At 48.8% G+C, this 20,331-nt stretch overlaps 1 protein-coding gene across 4 annotated transcripts in view; it reads right to left on the reverse strand.

The window, feature by feature from the left end:
- Nucleotides 1–20,331, reverse strand: part of BRD3 (bromodomain containing 3) — an 86,827-nt gene that overhangs the window by 50,909 nt on the left and 15,587 nt on the right. Inside the window, exon 1 of one of the 4 annotated variants that reach the window (XM_075905182.1) lies at nt 720–869. The exons of 2 other annotated variants lie outside the window; for them this stretch is intronic. The gene's annotated coding sequence lies outside the window, so the exon portion shown is untranslated. Of the gene's footprint in view, nt 1–709; nt 870–20,331 lie in introns of those variants that run through there. One more of the 4 variants, XM_075905181.1, reaches the window with a different exon arrangement.

The raw sequence follows: 20,331 nt of genomic DNA on the forward strand, positions 1-20,331 counted from the left end.
ATATGGCGCGTTCACCTTTAAAGTGTAGCAACAGCCTTAAGGCTGTTTCTACACTTCAAAAGGGGAGGCGCCCTATTGACTAGGTGAACTGATGCATCGACTATTCGATTAGTCAATTACTCGCAATTTAAGATCCCTATTGTCAACACCTGGAATAAACAGACAGAGCTTAGCACATTGGAAAGATGAATGCACACAAAATTCCATTATTTTGGTTCAGGTTTTTTCTAGAACACTCCTGGGTGAATTGTGTAGCGTTACTATGTCTTGGATACCACACTGTGAACAGCTTTGCTTTGTCATCCTCCATAAACATTTGATAGTTCAACCCACATCAGAACCGCAGCAACATTTTTTTTCCCGGCAAAGAGACCACGCATACTTTCCAGTGACAAAATATTTTACATTCATTCAGACAAGTACACAAATACTCTCACTGACATATGTTTCCAGGATATGTGATGAAAACACGGTCATGCAAAAGGAGGGAAATGCAGACGCAGCAGTGAAATGCGAAGAGGGAAGCAGCACAGAGAAATAACTCAGACAAAATTCTCATTGAATTATTTTTAAATCCTCATAGCTGAAAATCTGTAAGTTAAGTATAGAACTTCAAACTACCCACTGAGTAGCTGATGAGAGGGCGCTAAACATGGACCACATTTAATTTAGGGGAGTTTTACAAAATAGATTGTGCATAGAAACATACCTGCACCTACATAAAAGAGAGAGATAATTAAATATTAATATTCTCAGTTGTACACAGGGAGCCGAGGCCTGAGTTTACTCAGAGACAGCCTTCCATGAACCTCACCGTCACCAAGAGAACGAAGTTAGAAGCATTTTGTGAAGGCAGTGAGATAGTGACACAACAGGCAACTTGGCCAATCAGACATCACTTTGAGTTCCAAAATAGAATGTGCAGAGCCAATAAGGGCCCATCTTTCCTGTATTTAGGAGGTGCACCTATTTCAAAAGGGGTTTTATGGGGAAAAGCGTTTAATCCCAAACAAGTCCATAACTCCATTCTCTGCAGCACTTTCCCCCCGACCCTCAATATATATCCGTGTCTTAGGCTGTGTGCACTCTACACAGTGAAACCTGCCTGAAAACAGGGTTTTGTTTACTGTCATAGATTCATAGAATCATAGAATACTAGAACTGGAAGGGACCTCAAGAGATCGTCAAGTCCAGTCCCCTGCCCTCACGGCAGCACCAAGCACCATAGATCATCCCTGACAGGGGTCTGTCTAACCTGCTCTTAAATATCTCCAGTGATGGAGTTTCCACAACCTCCCTAGGCAATTTATTCTGGTGATTAACAATCCTGACAGTTAGGAAGTTTTTCCTGATGTCCAACCTAAACCTCCCTTGTTGCAGTTTAAGCCCATTGCTTCTTGTCCTGTCCTCAGAGGCCAAGGAGAACAATTTCCCCCCCTCCTCCTTGTGACACCCTTTTAGGGTATGTCTACACTACCCTCCTAATTCGAACTAGGAGGGTAATGTAGGCATACCACACTTGCAAATGAAGCCCGGGATTTGAATTTCCCGGGCTTCATTTGCATAAGCGGGGAGCCGCCATTTTTAAATCCCCGCTTGTTTGAACCCCGTGTAGCACGGCTACACGGGACTCGAACTAGGTAGTTCGGACTAGGTTCCTATTCCGAACTACCTAGTTCGAGCCCCGTGTAGCCGCGCTACACGGGGTTCAAACAAGCGGGGATTTAAAAATGGTGGCTCCCGCTTATGCAAATGAAGCCCAGGAAATTCAAATCCCGGGCTTCATTTGCAAGTGCGGTATGCCTACATTACCCCGCTAGTTCGAACTAGGAGGGTAGTGTAGACATACCCTAAGATACTTGAAAACTGCTATCAGGTCCCCTCTCGGTTTTCTCCATTCCAAACTAAACAAGCCCAATTCTTTCAGTCTCCCCTCATAGCTTATGTTCTCTAGACCTTTAATCATTCTTGTTGCTCTTCTCTGGACTTTCTCCTTTTTCTCCACATCTTTCTTGAAATGTGGTGCCCAGAACTGGACACAATACTCCATTGAGATCTAATCAGCGCAGAGTAAAGCGGAAGAATGACTTCTCGTGTCTCGCTCACAACACTCCTGTTAATGCGTCCCAGAATAATGTTTGATTTTATTGCAGCAATGTCACACTGTTGATTCGTATTTAACTTGATGTCCACTATGACCCCTAAATCCTTTTCTGCAGAACTCTTTCCTAGACAGTCATTCCCCCTTCTGTACGTGTGAAACTGATTGTTCCTTCCTAAGTGGAGCACTTTGCATTTGTCCTTATTAAGTTCATCCTATTTACCTCAGACCATTTCTCCAGTTTGTCCAGATCATTTTGAATTATGACCCTATCCTCCAAAGGAGTTGCAACCCCTCTCAGGCTGTGTCTAGACTACATACGTTTTTTCAAAAAAGGGATGTAAATTAGACACTTCGAAATTGCAAATGAAGCCAGGATTTAAATTTCCCATGCTTCATTTGCATAATGGCGGTCGTGGTTTTTTTCGACAAGGGGCTTTTCGATAGAAAAATGGCAGTTTAGATGGGGATCTTTCAAAAATAAAACCCTTTTTTAAAAGATCCTGTAAATCTCTTTTTTTTTGAGGAATACACGATCCTTTTTTTGTTTTGTTTTGTTTTGTTTTGTTTTGTTTTGTTAGAACTTCTCTGGGTCTTTCTATCCTGCTTCCATAACATGATCATTTGAAGGGATTTTTTTAAGGTATTGGATGGGCAACTAGGAGATGAGAAGTCAATATGGCCTGTGGGTGTTTTAAAACTTCTCTGTGCCTCATTTCCTCAATTGTACAATGGATGGATAATAATCCTGCCTTTCTGCCATATTCTGTCAGTTTTGTCTAATTAAATGAAATGGGTGCTAGCTCTTACTATGCTTTTTCTAAAAGATACACTTTAGGAATTCATTCAGGGCAGTTCCACAGTCTGTATCAGTGTTTCTCAACCAGTGGAACCAGTACCCTTCGGAGGTACGCAAGAGAAGTCCGGGGGGTACGTTAACACAACTGAAATTTGGAGAAAACAGAATTTTTGTTTTAAGTTTTACAGCGCTTTATTATTTTTGTACTTTTTACACCCAAAAATGTCATCGCCCGCCCGGCTACGATTAAGTTGTTTCAACAAATGTCTTGCAATGGTAGAAAAAAAATGTGTGTGTCTGAAAACTGTGAGCACAAGGGGTACTTATAATTTTTTTAAAGGGGTACTTTATATAAAAAGGTTGAGAAACCCTGGTCAGTGTTACAAAGAAAGCCATACTGTGTGGCAACAGGGACTACTTGTGGTCAGGGCAGCTACACAAGGTGGGGAGAGGGGCAGTTCTGCTTTCCTGGAAGGGGCAGAGCCTCAGGTGGAAGGGACAAGGCTGGGGAGCAAGTACTCCATGTTAAATCCCTCCCGTGCCCTCCAGCCCTCAGCCGCTTTTCCGGAATAGGCTGCGAGCTGTCTACACTGGCCCTTGAATTTCCGGAAAAGCAACGACGCTCTACTGTACAAAATCAGCCGCTATTCCGGAAAAACGATTCTGCTCCCGCTCGGGCATACGTCCTTATTCCGGAACACTGTTCCGGAAAAGGGCCAGTGTAGACAGCCCAGTAGTCTTTTCCGGAAAAAAGCCCCGATCGCGAAAATGGCGATCAGGGCTCTTTTCCGGAAAAGCGCATCTACATTGGCCACAGACGCTTTTCCGGGAAAAGGGCTTTTCTGGAAAAGCAGCCTGCCAATGTAGACGCTCCTTTTCCTTTTCCGGAAAAACTGAATAGTATTCCGTTTTAAGCAGTTCCGGAAATTCATGCCAGTGTAGACACAGCCAGACAGAGTTCGGCTGTGCCAGGACAATGGGATGTGCCTGGAATTTGACTGTTTCTCATGAAATGGAAAGGGAGGGGTGTACTAGGAGGAACAGTTACACTGCAGAATGACCACAGGCTGGCAGCAACGGGCCAAAAATGGGGGATTGGGACAGCTATACCACCATTGGGTTGGCAGGGTGGAGAATCCATCTGTTCCCCAGCTGTGCCCCCTACAGCTGCAGCGGCCATGGACAGGCACTTCTCACCTGGCCCCAAGTAGGGCTGCCAGGTGTCTGGTATTCACCCGGACAGTCCGGTATTTTCGGCTCCTGTCCAGTAAAAAAATTCAGAGAATACTGGACACCTAAAATGTCCAGTATTTTCTGAATTTTTCCCCAGCCACCATGCTTACCTGGTTCCCCAAGGCTGCCGGCACAAAATGGCTGCTGACCAAAAGACCTGGGTCTTAGTGCTCAACCACTCCCCAGTTTCTATCCTTGGAGTCCTTTTTTTTTGGCTCAACAACTTTGGTTCGCCCTCCCCCTCCCCCCCCCCACTGCTCTTTTTTTCTTCCTTCAACAGATTTTTTTCCCCAGTGTTATCTGGTTAACTGATTGAACAGGATTTTACATCCCTAAATCCCACTGGCTACAACTACAGATGGTTGTAAACTGAAACTCTGCATAACCAATAGTGCTGAATACGTGACCATTCAAATCCTTGATTCTGCAACGTGGGCCCAGATCTATTTAAAATTAGGGATGTAATAGTGTAGTCAATTAACCAATTAACCAATAAGCAAAAGCTTATCAGTTAATGCTAAAGACCGGTGTTTCTCAACCTTTTTTTTTATAAAGTACCCCTTTTAAAAAAAATTATAAATTCCCCCAGCACCTACAGTTTTCAGACACACAAAATTTTTTTCTACCATTGCAACACATTTGTTAAAACAACTTAATTGTAACTGGGCGGGTGATGAAATTTTTGGGGGTAAAAAGTACACAAATAATAAAATTCTGTAAAACTTAAAACAAAACTTCAGTTTTCTCCCAATTTCAGTTGTTGACGTACCCCCCAGACTTCTCGAGTACCCTTAAGGGTACTCGTACTACTGGTTGAGAAACACTACTATAGACTACACACATTTCTCCCCCCTCTTGCCAGTAAATTTTTTAGCAGGCTGGCCAGCAGCCCGGCTCAGTCCTGGTTTGCTATGGGTATGGGACCTACCCCTGCTGCAGCTCTGCATTTAAAGTGTATTAGGAGCCAGGTGGGCAGGCAACCCAGCTCAATTCCAGCTCGCACAGGGTCTAGGAACTCAGACCCCACTCCCCACCTGTTGTCGGACAAGGGCTGCTGCCTCCCTGCAGGGCGACAGGCAGCTAGTCCGCGAGGGGAGCTGGTTTTTAAACTGGCTCCCCTTGCGGACTAGCTCCCGCCTGTCACCCCATGCGGCTGCCTCTGATACAGAGGCAGCAATGCAGAGTGGCAGGGGGTTCCTCAGGGGTGGGGCTGGAGCGCACTGGCTGCTGCCCTCTCCCGCGTGGACTATAGAATAGTTGAATAACCAATAAGAATTCATGAAGATAACCGACTATTCAATTAACCGATATTTAACTTCCCTAGTTCAAATGTGCGTATTTCTGTGTTGCCTGCTGGTAAAACAACACCACTGTAAAGAGTCATTGCTAACATCGGAAAAGCTTGAATGTGTATTTGCCAGTGGATTCGTCACTGTGAAAGAGAATGTGTGGGGTATATCAGAGCTAAGAGAGAACTTCTCCCACTAGCTGGGCCTGAGAGTTTTGCTGTATGATGTATTATGTATTAGGGATGTTAAAAAGTGTGTGTGGGGAGGTGGTAAATGTAGGATTGCCAGATGGTTTCAACAAAAATACCGGACACACTTGACATTTCATCACAATCTACATTACATTTTATTTAGAAAATACCGGACATTTATATTTTCTCAATTTGTGTCCCAAACAGAAAGCTCAAATACTGGTCTTTCCGGTTCAAAACCAAACACCTGGCAACCCTATGTAAATGTGTAACTGCTGAATTATTCCAGCGGCTACATGTTTATACATGGGGAAGGAGGCGGCTCTGCGGGAGCTCGTGTGCGCAGGGAGCCAGCTTTTAAGCCGGCTCCCTGCGAGCGCCGGCTCCACCTGCCTTCCCTGTCCCCTGCCCCTGTGATACAGTGGGGAGGGCTTGTGTGTAGCCGTTATCCCTATCATGTATAGGGACACAAGAGGATGCTGGCTACTCAGTCCTGGTGACTTGTTAATCTCCTCTTATGTCCAAGTAGCCCAGACCAAGAGGGTCGACAGCCTTGCCAGGCCCCTGGGCATGGGAGCTTGCTAGCTTCATGCTTCTGGAAGCAGTGGGGCCTCGGGCGGAAGGGGCAGGGGATAGAGCAGCCAGCCCTCAGTGCCCCCTTAGGCCATGTTGTGCACCACCCCCCACTAGCTCTCAGAACCGCTAAGAGCACACCACCCAGCATTCCAGCGAGGATTTAAAAGGCCCCGGGCTCCAGGAGTTGCCCCTGCCACAGCAGCAGTAGTGGCGGCCGGGAATGCCGGGCTCTTTTGAATCACCAGGACTCGGAACAATTGCCCCCTTTGCCCTTCCCACCCCCACTGGTGGGCTTGCCCAGACCTAACCCGGCCCCATCGCGGGCTGGAGCCCAGAAACACCAGTATTTTCCAACATTCTTTCCCCACCCAAAAGAGCACGTCTTTGTAGACGTGTTTCACCAGTCAGTGGGTCACAGAACTGTCAGAGCATTTCCACAGCGTCAGCTTACTTTACCGCAGGGCTGTCTTTCCCTCAAGGGTTATGTTCCCAGCACACACCGTAAGAAATGAGATACAAAAGTAAACGCCCTCCATAGAAGGCTACACTGTAACACTCTATATTTCTGATCACACAGAGAGATCTAAAAACACACCGAGAGAAAACAGGCTGCTCCCCAGTTCACCTCACTTTGCTTTAAGCCGGCGCTTTCCAAAACTGACTCTACCCAGGCCCTGAGCCCACAAGCAGGATGAGGAAATCCACCATCCCCACGACGCCGGCTCCAAGGGACGGAGCCCTGTTCTCTGCCATCCAAGGAGGCGAAATATATTTTTTATGGAGCACCTAGTGCATACTAAGCATTTTCCAAACACCTCAGGATAGTCCCTGCTCTGAGGAGCTCACAATCTAAGGGCAGATAAACAAGCAGACAGGAGAGTGCCAGAGGCTGCGATCCGCAAGGCTGGCGAGACTAAGGATGTTAAGTAGCGGGTACTGACTAATCGTGTCCCCGATACAATTTGTACCAAGTACACGATTAGTTGATAAGGGGCCACCACGTCTCTGCAACATACGTGTAGTAGGAGCCAGGCGTGCAGGCAGCTCGGTTCCTATTACATTTAAATGGCAGAGCTGCCACAGGGGTAGGTCCAGGATGGAAGCACGTCTGGCTCGCGCCGGGTCCGGACTGCTCCCTGACCCCGCCTCCACACTGCAGAGACAGTGCTGGGGGGAGGGGGACCAGCTTTTAAGCCAGCTCCCCCCAGCACCAGCTCCTGCTACCCCCCGTTGCTGCCTATGATAGAGGCAGCAAGGGAGGGAGGAATGCGAGAATGCCTAAACTTACCAGGTAGTCGACTAGGCTTACTGGGGGTCTGGGCTGTGGGACGGGGCTCCAGATTGGGGCAGCCAGTTGGGGTACAGAAGGGGGGGAGGGCTCCTGCTAGGATGGCAGGCTCCAGGGTCCCTTTTCAGAAGACTCCTTATTCCTCATAGAATAAGGAATACAGGGATGCTGGAAAAACTCTGTAGTGGAGACACAGCCTGAGATAAAGGACGGCCACTCACACGGCCCACTCAGTAGCTGAGGTTGCCCTTTCCTGCTCTGGAGCTTCCTGCGTGTTTGCCGCCCGGGTTGCTTTGATTTTGCTTTTCTTCTTTTTTTTTCACTTCTCTTGCTCCCACCTTTAAATGAAGGGGAAGTGGCAGGGTAACACCTTTTGGGGGCCAAGTGAAAGGGAAGAAGTTGGAACAGGCTAGGGCGAGCAGCCGGCAGGCAGGAATTCGGAGATTCCAGAGGAGTGTGGGAGTTGGCATGAAGACAAGGCCAGCGAAAGCTTCGCTTGTGAGCCGTCTTTAGTTTGGGGCAAAGTCTGATACTTTATTGGACGTGTGCACCTCCCCCTGCCCCATCAGCCCTGCTCTTGGCTGGAGCCTGGGGGTGCTACTGGAATAGATAAGTGCTAAAGCCTAGAAACAGGCAAAAATGTGGGAGATCATGGGAGAAGCAAAGCGAGAAGGCACTCCTACTCCCTTCAGTATCTGCCGGTGTGCACTTTTGCACTCGCAAACACTCACACACCAGGTGTTGAGTCACATGCTAAACAATCACCGAGGTTCCAAGATTCATGCCTGAGGGGAGGTACGTCTCCACAGCAAGCGCTACAAGTGAGGCATCGCCGCACGTCTGGTGACAACACTGCGTGCTGGCCGGAGAGAGCTTTCCTGTGGCGTAACTCCATCTCCAGGAGAGGCGGTAGCTACATGAGCGGCGGAAGACACTCCCCTCCCACCACAGTGCTGTCCCCGCCAGCAAGTGGCTCGGGGTCCCTTGCATTGCTCAGTGGGGTGGCTTCTGTGTGACAAAGTTATGCCATTGTGAGAGGCAGTGCAACAGCCCCGAGAGAGCAGAATGTGTCTGACAAACCTGATATTGCGCTGGTGGGAATCGTGCGCTGAAAGCAGAGGCGTGCACATACTGTCGCATGGCCACTGGCAGAAGTAAAACACACAGCCTAGGCCTCCGCTTTGACTGTGGTGTACACTGATGCATGGGGCGGGCGGGGGGGGGGGGGGGGGGGGGGTGGGGGGAATTTTTAACCCAGGGAGAGGTCTGCCACAAAACCTAAATTATTTACTACAGGTTGCACCTCTAAAATCCGGAATTCTCTGGCATGACCACGGATGTTCTAGGATCAGAGTCCCAGTGTGCTGCAGGGCAGTGAGGGCTGGAGAATCTGCATGTGGCTCAGTTGGGCTCTGAGGAGGGAACCAGGAAGCCAGTGGGGGGGGGGGCCGGAAATGACCTTCCTGATCCAGGAAAATCCCTCATTCGGGACCAGTCTGGACCCGAAGGTGTCAGACCAGGGAGGTCCAACCGGTATTTGTCTTATCGTAACGACGACAGCCCTAGTTACAGGGCAGGACCTAGGGTTGCCAGATGGTTTCCACAAAAATACCGGACACACCTGACATGACATCACAATCTACATTACATCTGGTTTAGACAATACCGGACAGTTCTATTTTCTCAATTTGTTTCCCGAACAGAAAACTCAAATCCTGGACTGTCCGGTTCAAAACCAGACACCTGGCAACCCTAGCAGGACCCCATTGTGCTAGGCCTTGTGCAACTCCAAAGACCGGCCCTGCCTCAAGCAGCACACGATCTGAGCCACGTGCGACTTAAGTTCACTCTTCAAGGCCCCAATTCAGCAAAGCAATTGAGCCCATGCTGAAGCGTCATTGTCCTCAACCATCAATTATTTGTACAGCAGCAGCACTCGCGAGGCTCAGCCACGGACCGGTGTGTTAAATACTGTACAGAGGCTGAAAATATTATACAAAGTCTGCCCCAAAGGGAGCTTACAAGAATTTAGCCCAGTGGTGGGAACCTGGGGCCCACCAAGGTTCTATGTACGGCCCACAAGATGTCTTGTTTTCTGCTGCCCGCGTGCAGCGTTGCCGCATTCCACCGATTGCCGTCTGCGGAGGTTTTTTTCCTACCGATATTACTCATGGGACACGCACGTAAAGCCAGGGCACGGGAAGTGAGGTGCGGGCCGATTGCTCACAACACTGACTGCGAGAGCCGGGCGCTCTCTCTGCGTCCAATCAAAGCGCTGCTACGGTTCAATTGGCACCCCCGGCAAATTCTAGGTACACAAGCACAATGAACAACATTGCCTGATCCCAGGAGGCTGTCTTGGTTTCAACAATCTTGCGGCGCACTGAGATGAAGGGCCACTGATGGGCCCGCTCACTAGCCTAGCTTGCCCATTGCATGTATTTAAATGGTTTACTGACTACAGGCAGACTTAAGCGTGTGTTTTAACTTTGTGCCTATAACTTTCTGATAAGAGCTTAACCTGAGACGCGTATTAGCCTTCGAGCCATATTTTTCCATTTTAAATCCTATATTTTCCCCTTTATAGTCCCCAACCCTCTAAACTTTGAGTAACAATAGAAATGGCTCTTGTGGGTTTCGGGCTGCGGGTCTGCTATTCCTGTTGGAATCTCACCCGCGCACCACCCAATGCTCGGTCCGTCCTAGGCAGCAGCTCCCAGCTTTACCAAACAATTCAAAACAAAACCCCAGCCCAGGCTCACAGAGAAATCTTGCTTCCCCTGAGTCAGAGTCTGTTCCGCTTAAATGCGCCGCAGCCTCCCCCACCGAGGACTCCGTCAAGGCTGCGGGTTCTGGCGCTTCACTCAGCCAGCCTCGTCATCAGACATACAGCCAGGCGGAGAGCATTTTCCTTTTCTCTTTTTGCTTGGCATGGCCGGCATGGGTCAGTCGCCGGAGCGACAGTTGGCATGGAGAAATCACATTAATAATTCCCTCCATCCGGAGGAGAACATTTTGCCCCATTGACAGAGCCCGGAAACTGCCTGCCCGGTGGAGGCCGTTTTCAAATAAAGCGAGAAAGCCCCGTGAAACGCAGCGTGTGCCAGTAAGCCTGCTGCTTCGGCTAACGGCTCTGCCACTTCCTTTGGCAACGCGGGACAGTGAACAGGCTGCTCGTGCCACGGCTGCTCTCTGCAGAGCAAGGGAGGGGGGCGGTACTAAAAACGTGTCCTTATTGCAAAACAAAAAGGGAAGGGGATCTGTATGAACAGCTAAGCCCACCAACTCTTTCCCGCTGCAGCAGGCTGCATGGTGCCTTTGGCAGAGATCCAAAACAGGCAGAGTCCCAGCCCACCAGCGATGAGAACATAAATCTAGCAGGGGGAAAATAGGAGGTTGTTGGGAGCAGTTATTTCTGCGTGTTAGAGAGTCGTTCCCGTACCTCTTCGGTTTGCCCCACTGCGGTTTATAATCAAGGGGCATCCAGGGGTTCTAGCGGAGATCAGGGCCCCCTTGTGCTTAGCACTGTACGGAGACCCAGCAAGGGAAAGTCCGTCCCCAGTTTAGGGAGGTGAAAGGTTAACTGGTGGGGGCGGGAGCAGCTCTCCACCTACCATGGGCAGAAGACTGCTCCAGCCCCGCAGGGGCCCGCTGCAGGTAGGGGGACGGCTCTCATCCAGGGTTGGGGAAGGGATGGAGTGGTCCCCGACCTTGATCCCACTTAGTCAGTTAACCAGTTAATTGTTAGGTTAACCTAACATTTAACCGGTAACTGATTAACTGGGATTTTACATCCCTAGTACCCACAGGTGCTGGAACTAGGTACCTCCTCCCTGCCCCCAGCTTGAAAAGATTTCTATTATACCAGGGGTGGGCGATAAGCCAGATGCAGCTCAGCAGGGTTAGCCCCTGGCAGGCCATCGGCGCTTTATTTACCCACCCTCCGCAGGTATCACCGCTTGAAGCTCCCGTTGGCTGCGGATCATCTTTCCCAGCCAATGGGAGCTGCAGGAACATAGGAACAGCCATACTGGGTCAAACCAAAGGTCTATTTAACCCAGCATCCTGTCTTCCGACAGTGGCCAATGCAAGTGCCCCAGAGGGAAGGAATAGAACAGGTAAACATCAAATGATATCCCATGCTCCCCGTCACCTATTCCCAGCTTCTGAAAACAGAAGCTAGGGACACCATTCCTACACACCCTAGCTAATAGCCATTGATGGACTTATCCTCCATACATTTATCTAGCTCTTTTTTGAACCCTATTAAAGTCCTGGTCTTCACAACATTCTCTGGCGAGGAGTTCCACAAGTTGACTGTGTGCTGCATGAAGAAAAACTTCCTTTTGTTTGCTTTAAACCTGCTACCTATTAATTTCATTTGGTGACCCCTAGTTCTTGTGTTATGAGAAGGAATAGATCATTTTTCCTTATTTCCCTTCCACACACACGTCATGATTTTATAAACATCTATCATATCCCCCACCCTTAGCATCCTCTTTTCCTAAGCTGAAAAATCCCAGTTTTATTAACCTTTCGTCATTTGGCAGCCATTCCAAACCCCTAATCATTTTTGTTGTCCTTTTCTGAGCTTTTTCCAGTACCGAGATATCTTTTTTGAGATGAGGTGACCACATCTGCATGCAGTATTCAAGATGTGGGCATACCATGGATTTATAATGAGGCAATAAGATATTCTCTGTCTGGTCCATGCTGCTTCCCATGGCTCCCAATGGCTGGGAATTTTGATCCATGGGGAATGGGAATTTCAAGCAGCCAGACTTGTGGAGGTGCAGGTGAATAAAGAGCCAGCGGCCCAACAGAGGCTAACTGTGATAAACAGCATCCAACCCCTGGGCCTGATTACTGCCCACTGCTTGTATTCTATACAAGGATTGCCTTTTGATTCAATGGCTCTCAGCACTCCCACTATGCAAATTGCTCCTGCTCACCTGTCCCACCCCAGCGAACTTATAATCTAAACTGACACGACAGATAAAAGGTGGAAAGAGAAAAGAAATGAAGTGACTTGCCCAAGGTAAAACAATGGGGCAGTGGCAGAACTCAGAACTGAGGTCTCTGGGCTCAAAGTGCCCTATCTGTTAGATGGTGTCACTCTTGATAAGCAAGCTTGGAAGCTTTCAATTCATATTGTTAAATGTCGACTTCACACTATACCAGCGGTGGGCAAAAGGGCCTCCACGGGCTGAATTTGGCCCACCGAGCAGGTGAATCTGCCCCACGGAGGCCCTGCTGCTCCCCTGCCCCCAGGCAAATTAGGACCCGGGGACGAGGGAGCATGCAAAGCCTCCTCCCGCCCTGCCAGGAGCATGTGGTGCTTTGAAGCACAACATGCAGCTTGCAGGGTGGGGGGCGGGGAGAGCAGAGGAGGCTTTGCATGTTCCCCCCACCCCCAGACCAATCAGGTACTCGGGGCGGAGGAGCTGCATGAACCTTCCTTCACCCTGCCCAAGCCCTGCAAGGAGCCCGCGGCACTTCAAAGTGTCACATGCTCCTCGCAGGGTGGGAGGAAGCTTCCCGTGCTCCCCTGCCCCCAGGCCCTGATTGGCCTGGGGGCAGGGGAGCATGCCAAGCCTCTTCCAGGGCATGGGTGACTAGTGGGAAGGGGGGGGGCGAAGGGGCTTCCCCATCCTGGGTAGCCCTGCCCCTTCCTGTTTAGGTCCCACCCCTTCTGGAGTGACCCACGGCTACTTCAAAAAATTTTGAAGTGGCCCCCGGGCAAAAATTATTGCCCCCCCCCCCCCGCTCCATACCCACAAACCAACGAACAAATATTTCCATCAACCATTGAAATTTGCAGTTAAGGAAAGGAACAAAAATGCTGCTTGAGAACTGATTAGAGTTTGACTTATGACGACTGAGTTTGTATATTTTGACACAAAACCTCAAGAGTTTGTCTTTTAACGTTTTGAGTCTCAATTTCTCTGGTCATTAAGTCATTGTCTGAGCCCCCAGCAATTTGCTGGCCCTCCTCATAATTTCCCATGATTATGGATACAAATGAAAACATACTTAAACACCAATAACTTTGCCCGCTGTAATAATTTAAAACAGGTAAAACCGGGGGAAAGTGCTTAAAAAACATCAATATTAGCCATCAAAATTATAAAAAAGACTCAGCCAATCCAACTTGTCAGCCAAGAAATGGCTAGGGTTGCCAGATGGTTTCAACAAAATACCAGCCACACTCGACATTACATCACAATCTACATTACATCTGATTTAGAAAATACCCGACATTTCTATTTTCTCATTTATATTTTCTCAATTTGTTTCCCAAACAGAAAGCTCAAATACTGGACTGTCTGGTTCAAAACTGGACACCTGGCAACCCTAGAAATGGCTACTCTGCAGGAGTGAAGGACATCAGCTGAACCCTTCAGAAGGGGTGGTCAGGCCAGAATAAATCCAGCACTATTTCCTTTAGCAGTTACTAGGGCTATGTCTAGACTGCAAGCCTCTTTCGAAAGAGGCTTTTTCGAAAGATACTTTCGAAAAAGCCTCTTTCAAAAGAGAGCGTCTAGACTGTACACGGAACTTTTGAAAAAGCAAGCCGCTTTTTCGAAAGAAAGCAGCAAGTGAGTCTGGATGCTCTCTTTCTAAAAAGCCCTGTTTGCTTTCAAGAATGCCTTTTTTCGAAAGAACACTTTCGAAAAAAGGCGTTCTTCCTCGTGGAATTAGGTTTACCACCGTCGAAAGAAAAGCTGCATTCTTTCGATTTAATTTCGAAAGAATGCGGCTGCAGTCTAGACGCAGGTGAAGTTTTTTCGAAAAAAGGCTACTTTTTTCGAAAAAACCCCTGAGTCTGGACACAGCCTAGGTTAGGAACTGGGACTTTGAGAGGCACAGATCAAATCCCTTCCTGTGAGGATTAACAGATTTTCAACCCACTGCCAAAAGACAACGGATTACAGGCATTGTGTTAGACGGGGAATTAATTAATAAAATTGCCTGTATGACCAGCCAGGAGATGCCTTGCTGAGAAACAAGAGACTTTCTCTCCCCTTTAGACTCTGATTTTGTTTATTTCACCCTAAAAACTTAACCCCCCAAGGCTATGTCTACACTGTCGGGTTCTTGCGCAACAACGGCCGTTCTTGTGCAAGAATCCGCAGAGCGTCCACACTGCCCTCCCTCTCTTGCGCAAGAAGATTTACAGTACGGCGTGGTAAGAGAAGGCTTCTTGTGCAAGAGAACATAAGAACGGCCGTACTGGGTCAGACCAAAGGTCCATCTAGCCCAGTATCCTGTCTACCGACAGTGGCCAGCACCAGGTGCCCCAGAGAGGGTGGACCGAAGACAATGATCAAGCGATTTGTCTCCTGCCATCCCTCTCCAGCCTCTGACAAACAGAGGCCAAGGATACCATTTTATCCCCTGGCTAATAGCTTTTTATGGAACTAACATCCATGAAATTATCTAGCTTCTCTTTAAACTCTGTTATAGTCCTAGCCTTCACAGCCTCCTCTGGCAAGGAGTTCCACAGGTTGACTACACGCTGTGTGAAGAACTTTCTTTTATTTCTTTTATTAGTTTCTTTTCTAACAGGTGTAAGCTCTTGCGCAAGAGGGCAGTGTGGATGCCCTGTAGCGGTTTCTTGCGCAAGAAAGCTCTATGGCTCAAATGGCCATCAGAGCTTTCTCGCGCAAGAGAGCGTCCACACTGTCATGGATGCTCTTGCACAAAAGCACATCTCGCACAGGCCAGTGTGGACGTGTTCTTGCACAAGACTTCTTGCACAAGAACTTTTGCACAAAAAGCCTCCAATGTAGAGATAGCCCAAGGGGGAACATGTTGGAGACCCAAAGGAAGAGAAGGCCTGGAGCATGAAGAGGAGAGGGGGGTTCTTCAGTGCCCTTCCAAGCCCAACTACTAAGAGGCAGCACATGTTCTTGGGTCGACTCAGGTGCAGAGTGTCCCACAGGGAGATCGTGGAAATGCCACTCCGTGAATTCGCCAATCAGCTGAGCAAGAGTTAACGCTTTTCCCCAGGGTGGGCTGCTGGCGCCGGACAAGACTTCACACCTAGACACCTCCTGCTTCCAAGCTGAGCATCTTCCGCTGCACTTATAATAAGTCTCCTCTGGCAGACGTCTGTTTGCTGTCTCTCTTTTCCATTCGTACCCATGGGAATCCCCCTGTGAGGAAAGGTCCCTTCCAGCAGCCCTAGGCTCTCAATTAAAGCCTGGGACGTCATAGCATCAGCTCCTGGGACAGCATGTGAGTCACGCAAACCAAGCCTGCCACCTGTCAGCCTCGGTCCTGCAATGAGTTGTGCACAGCCAGGACCTGCCACAAGGAGCCCCATTGATTTCAACGGGTCTCCCGCTCCATGAAGCTCGATCGGGGCTGGAGGTCATATATCCCACAAGCCTCTCTCTTAGGGGCTCCCGAGAAAGTACAAAAGGGACTTAGGAAAATACTTCTCTGTCTCCTGCTCTTCCAAATCCCTTTAAACAGCCTTGGGGCAGCTTCCAGCCACTAATGACACATGTAGGGTTGCCAGGTGTCCGGTATTTTTGCCTCCTGTCCAGTAAAAAATTCAGAAAATGCCTAAAGTGCCCATTACTTTCTGATTTTTTCCCGGCCAGGAGGCGAAAATCCCGAGCTGTCTGGCTCAATACGGAGGCAGACTGGCAGCCCTAGTGCTTACCGGGGAGCTGTCCAGCCCGGCGCAGGGAGGTAGATGGCGGGCGGCCGCCGGCAGCCTGTTAGGGCCTCACCATGTGGTTTTTAAAGGGGCCACGGTGGTTTAAGGTTTTTGGGGAGAGGGAAGGATTTGCTTAACTCTCAGGATCCTTTTTTTTTCCCCCTCCACAAACTTTTTCCTGGATTGCTTTTTGTTGTTTGGTATTTTTTCTGAAACTATCTGGCAGCCCTAGACACATGGAAGTAGGGAGCCGTGCTTCAAATGCAAACCGTGGGCAATTCGCTAACAGGGCTTGGAGATGGCATTGTAAGTCATATTTCCCAGCTAAGGGGCAGCTTAAAGTTTGTGTTGCATTACAACCTGGCCGGGGGAGGAAGAAAAGACTCCTTGCAGCTCGTATCAAGATAGAAAATGGATTTTGCGTGAGGATACTGTAACCCAGTGGGGGAGGGATGGCTCATCCTACCCTTCCCCCGTCCCCAGAATCAGCCCACCGGGGCTTAACAACGTCAGTTCCGTGTCCACACGACCCGCACTCGAGGTCCTGCACAAGGTTAGTAGGGTGGGCCACAAGGGAAGGTACGGGGGTTCGGGCCCACCCTCTCTCCGAGCCCCGACCCAGGGCGCTAAGGACCGCGGATTCTGTCCCCTAGTCTGGTTGGTGGGGTTATTACCTGCCGCACACCAACCCACAGGCTAATCCGTAAGCAGTGCCCTGGGCCGCTTCCTACCTTCCTCCCGCGCCCTCCGGCTGCTCCATCCGGATGGGCCTACCCCCCTTCTCACATCGGCGGCACTCCTTTTGAACCTGCCGCATCTGATGTAGGGAGGGCCGCGGCTTTACACTCAGACACTCCCCTTCCCCCCGGGGTCAGAAGGTCTGTCCAGCATCACTGGCAGCCATCGAGCATGCGTGGCAAAGCCAGGGCTGGGCTCATGGTGCCACCTCGCTCCCAAGTGCCAGGGACGGCGCGGCTAGTGTGCGGGGCACTGGGGTATCCCTGTCCTTTGTTACACTACAGATCCCATGATCAGAAAGCCCCCAATGGCCTCAGCTGTTATTAACAACTCCAAAGGCCACCGATGGATGCGTTAATCCGAATAGTCTAAATAGCGGGAGTCACAAAGTCTGAGATTGAGTTGTGGTCACAACACTGCCCTTGGGCTCACCTCTGCTACAGAGGAAATAAAACCCCACAGGTTGAGTCCCCTAGCTTGACTTGGCTTTTGACTTGATTATTGCAGCGGATTTTGCCCCATTTTTCTCTCGCAGGAGGTTTTACGAGCAGATTTCCAAAAGCCACTGGTAATTTTGAGTAGGGATGTTTAAAGTGTAACTGTGTACAGTTATACATGCCCCTCCCCCAGTGCTGCTGCCTCTGATACAAAGGCAGCAGCGCACAGAGGGATGGGGGCAGGCGGGAGACGTTACACGCAGGGAGCCGGCTCCCCACCCATGCTGGCTGCTACAAGCCACTTACCTCTCTGGAGATGCCTGCTCTGCCCACGCTACTGCCTCTGATACACACCAGCTCCCGCCTGCCCCCCACAGGTTCATGTTTACAAAAATAAATGTATTTCAACATCCCTAATTTCCAGGAGCTTCATTTTTGGATACCCAATGTGAGATATCTACCAAGGGTCTGACTTGCACAAGGTCCAGACACAGGCCTTTTAAAGATGCCTGAAACAGGCACTCAAAGTTACAAGTCGGGTTTGAAAATTCTAGCTACGTACATACACGTTGGCAATGTTTAGAACGGTTTTTAGCCGCCTTTAATGAACGGAAAATCTACCAAATAAATGTGGACTGAAGTATTCATCTTAGTAGTGTATTAATGTTACAGCATTCCTTACCACTTCCCCCAGAGCAGGAATGCGGTCTCTAGCCTCTGTTTTCCAGAAGCTGGGAATAGGACAACAGAGGCAGATCGCTTGATGATTCCCTGTTCTGTTTATTCCCTCTGGGGCACCTGGCATTGGTCACTGTCGGAATACCGAACACTTGGCTAGCTGCACCTTTGGTCTGACCTAGTGCGGCCTTTCTTATATTCTCGTGTTCTTCAAAAAGCTCACATACTTCAATGCAACCATGGATCTGATTTCATTTTTTTCATTAATTTTCCCCTCCGTCTATGCTGAGCTCTCTCAACATCTATGGAGACAAACAATTTTGCCAACGATTTTGGAGTTGGAATGTCGGGACAGAAAGAAGCAACCGGGTCTGACTTCAGTGGTATTTCTGGAAGGTGTTAATTCCAGCTACTTCCGGGCCTGCCACTGCAGCTCCAGTGCCACTAGACCAGAGCCACGCAGCATGATTAAAATGCCAGCAACCACCTGGAGCTGCGTATACAGGAACCATCCCACCATCAGAACAGCAGTGGTAGGCTGCAGAAGCCATAAAAGTCCAAGTACAGGGACCAACCTCAGCCTGGACCATTCTATACGAGAGATCCACTTCCTGGACACCACCGTACAAATCAACAATGGAAAATTAGACACCACTCTCTACAGAAAACCCACTGACTCATACAGTTACCTACATGCATCCAGCTCCCATCCAGAACACACCACACGATCCATCGTCTATAGCCAAGCCCTTCGATACAACCGCATCTGCTCTAACCCCACTGACAGAGACCAGAAGCTTCAGGATCTCTACCAAGCATTTATAAATCTCAACTACCCACCCAGAGAAACAAAAAAGCAAATTGAAAGAGCCAGACGAATACCTAGAAACCATCTACTTCAAGACAGACCCAAGAAAACCAACAATAGAACACCACTTGTCATCACCTACAACCCCCAACTTAAACCTGTCCAACACATTATCAATAAACTACAGCCTATATTGGAACAGGATACCATACTCAAAGAGGCTCTGGGAGACAGACCCATAGTCTCCTATAGACAACCACCTAACCTCAAGATGATTCTTACCAACCACCACAGGACATACCACACTAATACCAACCCTGGTACCTTCCCTTGCAACAAACCCCGTTGCCAGCTTTGTCCACATATTCATTCTGCTGATACCATTATTGGACCTAACCAAGTGAGTTATAAGATCAAGAACACATATTCCTGCGCATCCAGAAATATAATCTACGCTATCATGTGCCGAAAGTGTCCGTCTGCTATGTACATTGGACAAACATCTCAGACACTTCGCCAAAGGATTAATGCCCACAAAACAGATATCAGACAAGATCACAAAGAGAAAACAGTTTCTTGCCACTTTAACCAGAAAGGACACTCTCTAAATGACTTAGCCACCTGCATTCTGCTACAAAGACCTTTTACATCTGCACTTGAAAGGGAATCCTCTGAACTGTCATTCATGTTAAAATTCGACACTTGCCAACAAGGACTTAACAAGTCTTTGAACTTTCTCACCCATTACCAAGACAGTTTCCCCAATTATCACCTGTAATACCATTAACTCACAAACATCCCACTCTCCCTACCTTTAATATCAGCAATTCACAGACACTTACCTTCCTTCCTCCCCCTTCCCACCCCCCCGCATCCCCCTTCTGTTCTGCAATGTGATTTGTCCTTTTCATATTTGTTCATTTTTTTAAATTGTATCCTTTGGTATATATGGTTGTGACTACTTTCTTCCACTATTTGATCTGAGGAAGTGGGTCTGGCCCACGAAAGCTCATCATCTAATAAACCATCTTGTTAGTCTTTAAAGTGCTACATTGTCCTGCATTTTGCTTCAACTACCCCAGACTAACACGGCTACATTTCTATCACAAGTACAGGGGTAGCCCATAGTAGGAGGGTGAAGATCTTTGTCTCCCTCTAGTGGCAGGTGTCTGCTATGGCTGCCAAATACAGAAATTATGGCCTAACCCACAGGACACTCCCACTGACTTCAGTGAATGCTGGACAAAGTGTTTCCCTTTGCAGATCCTGGGTTTAGACCCGACGGATGGGTCAGGTGAGGTCAGTTACATTTTCACCACCCACGGGAGGCAATTCTGGTTATGTCCTCTCCTGTCGGGTGGGCTCTGCAAATCCAGATTTTGCAAAGTTTCTACCTATGGGATGTTCCTTAATTTTTTCCCCTGCCTTCTGCTGTTGGGTCTTGTGCTTGTAACCCTTTAAAGGGAAAAGAGGTAAGAATTTGCTCCTCCACTTTTGCTAACCATGGCTACCTCGATCAAGA

Source organism: Pelodiscus sinensis, chromosome 22 (assembly GCF_049634645.1).
Source record: "Pelodiscus sinensis isolate JC-2024 chromosome 22, ASM4963464v1, whole genome shotgun sequence".
Taxonomy (NCBI): domain Eukaryota; kingdom Metazoa; phylum Chordata; order Testudines; family Trionychidae; genus Pelodiscus; species Pelodiscus sinensis.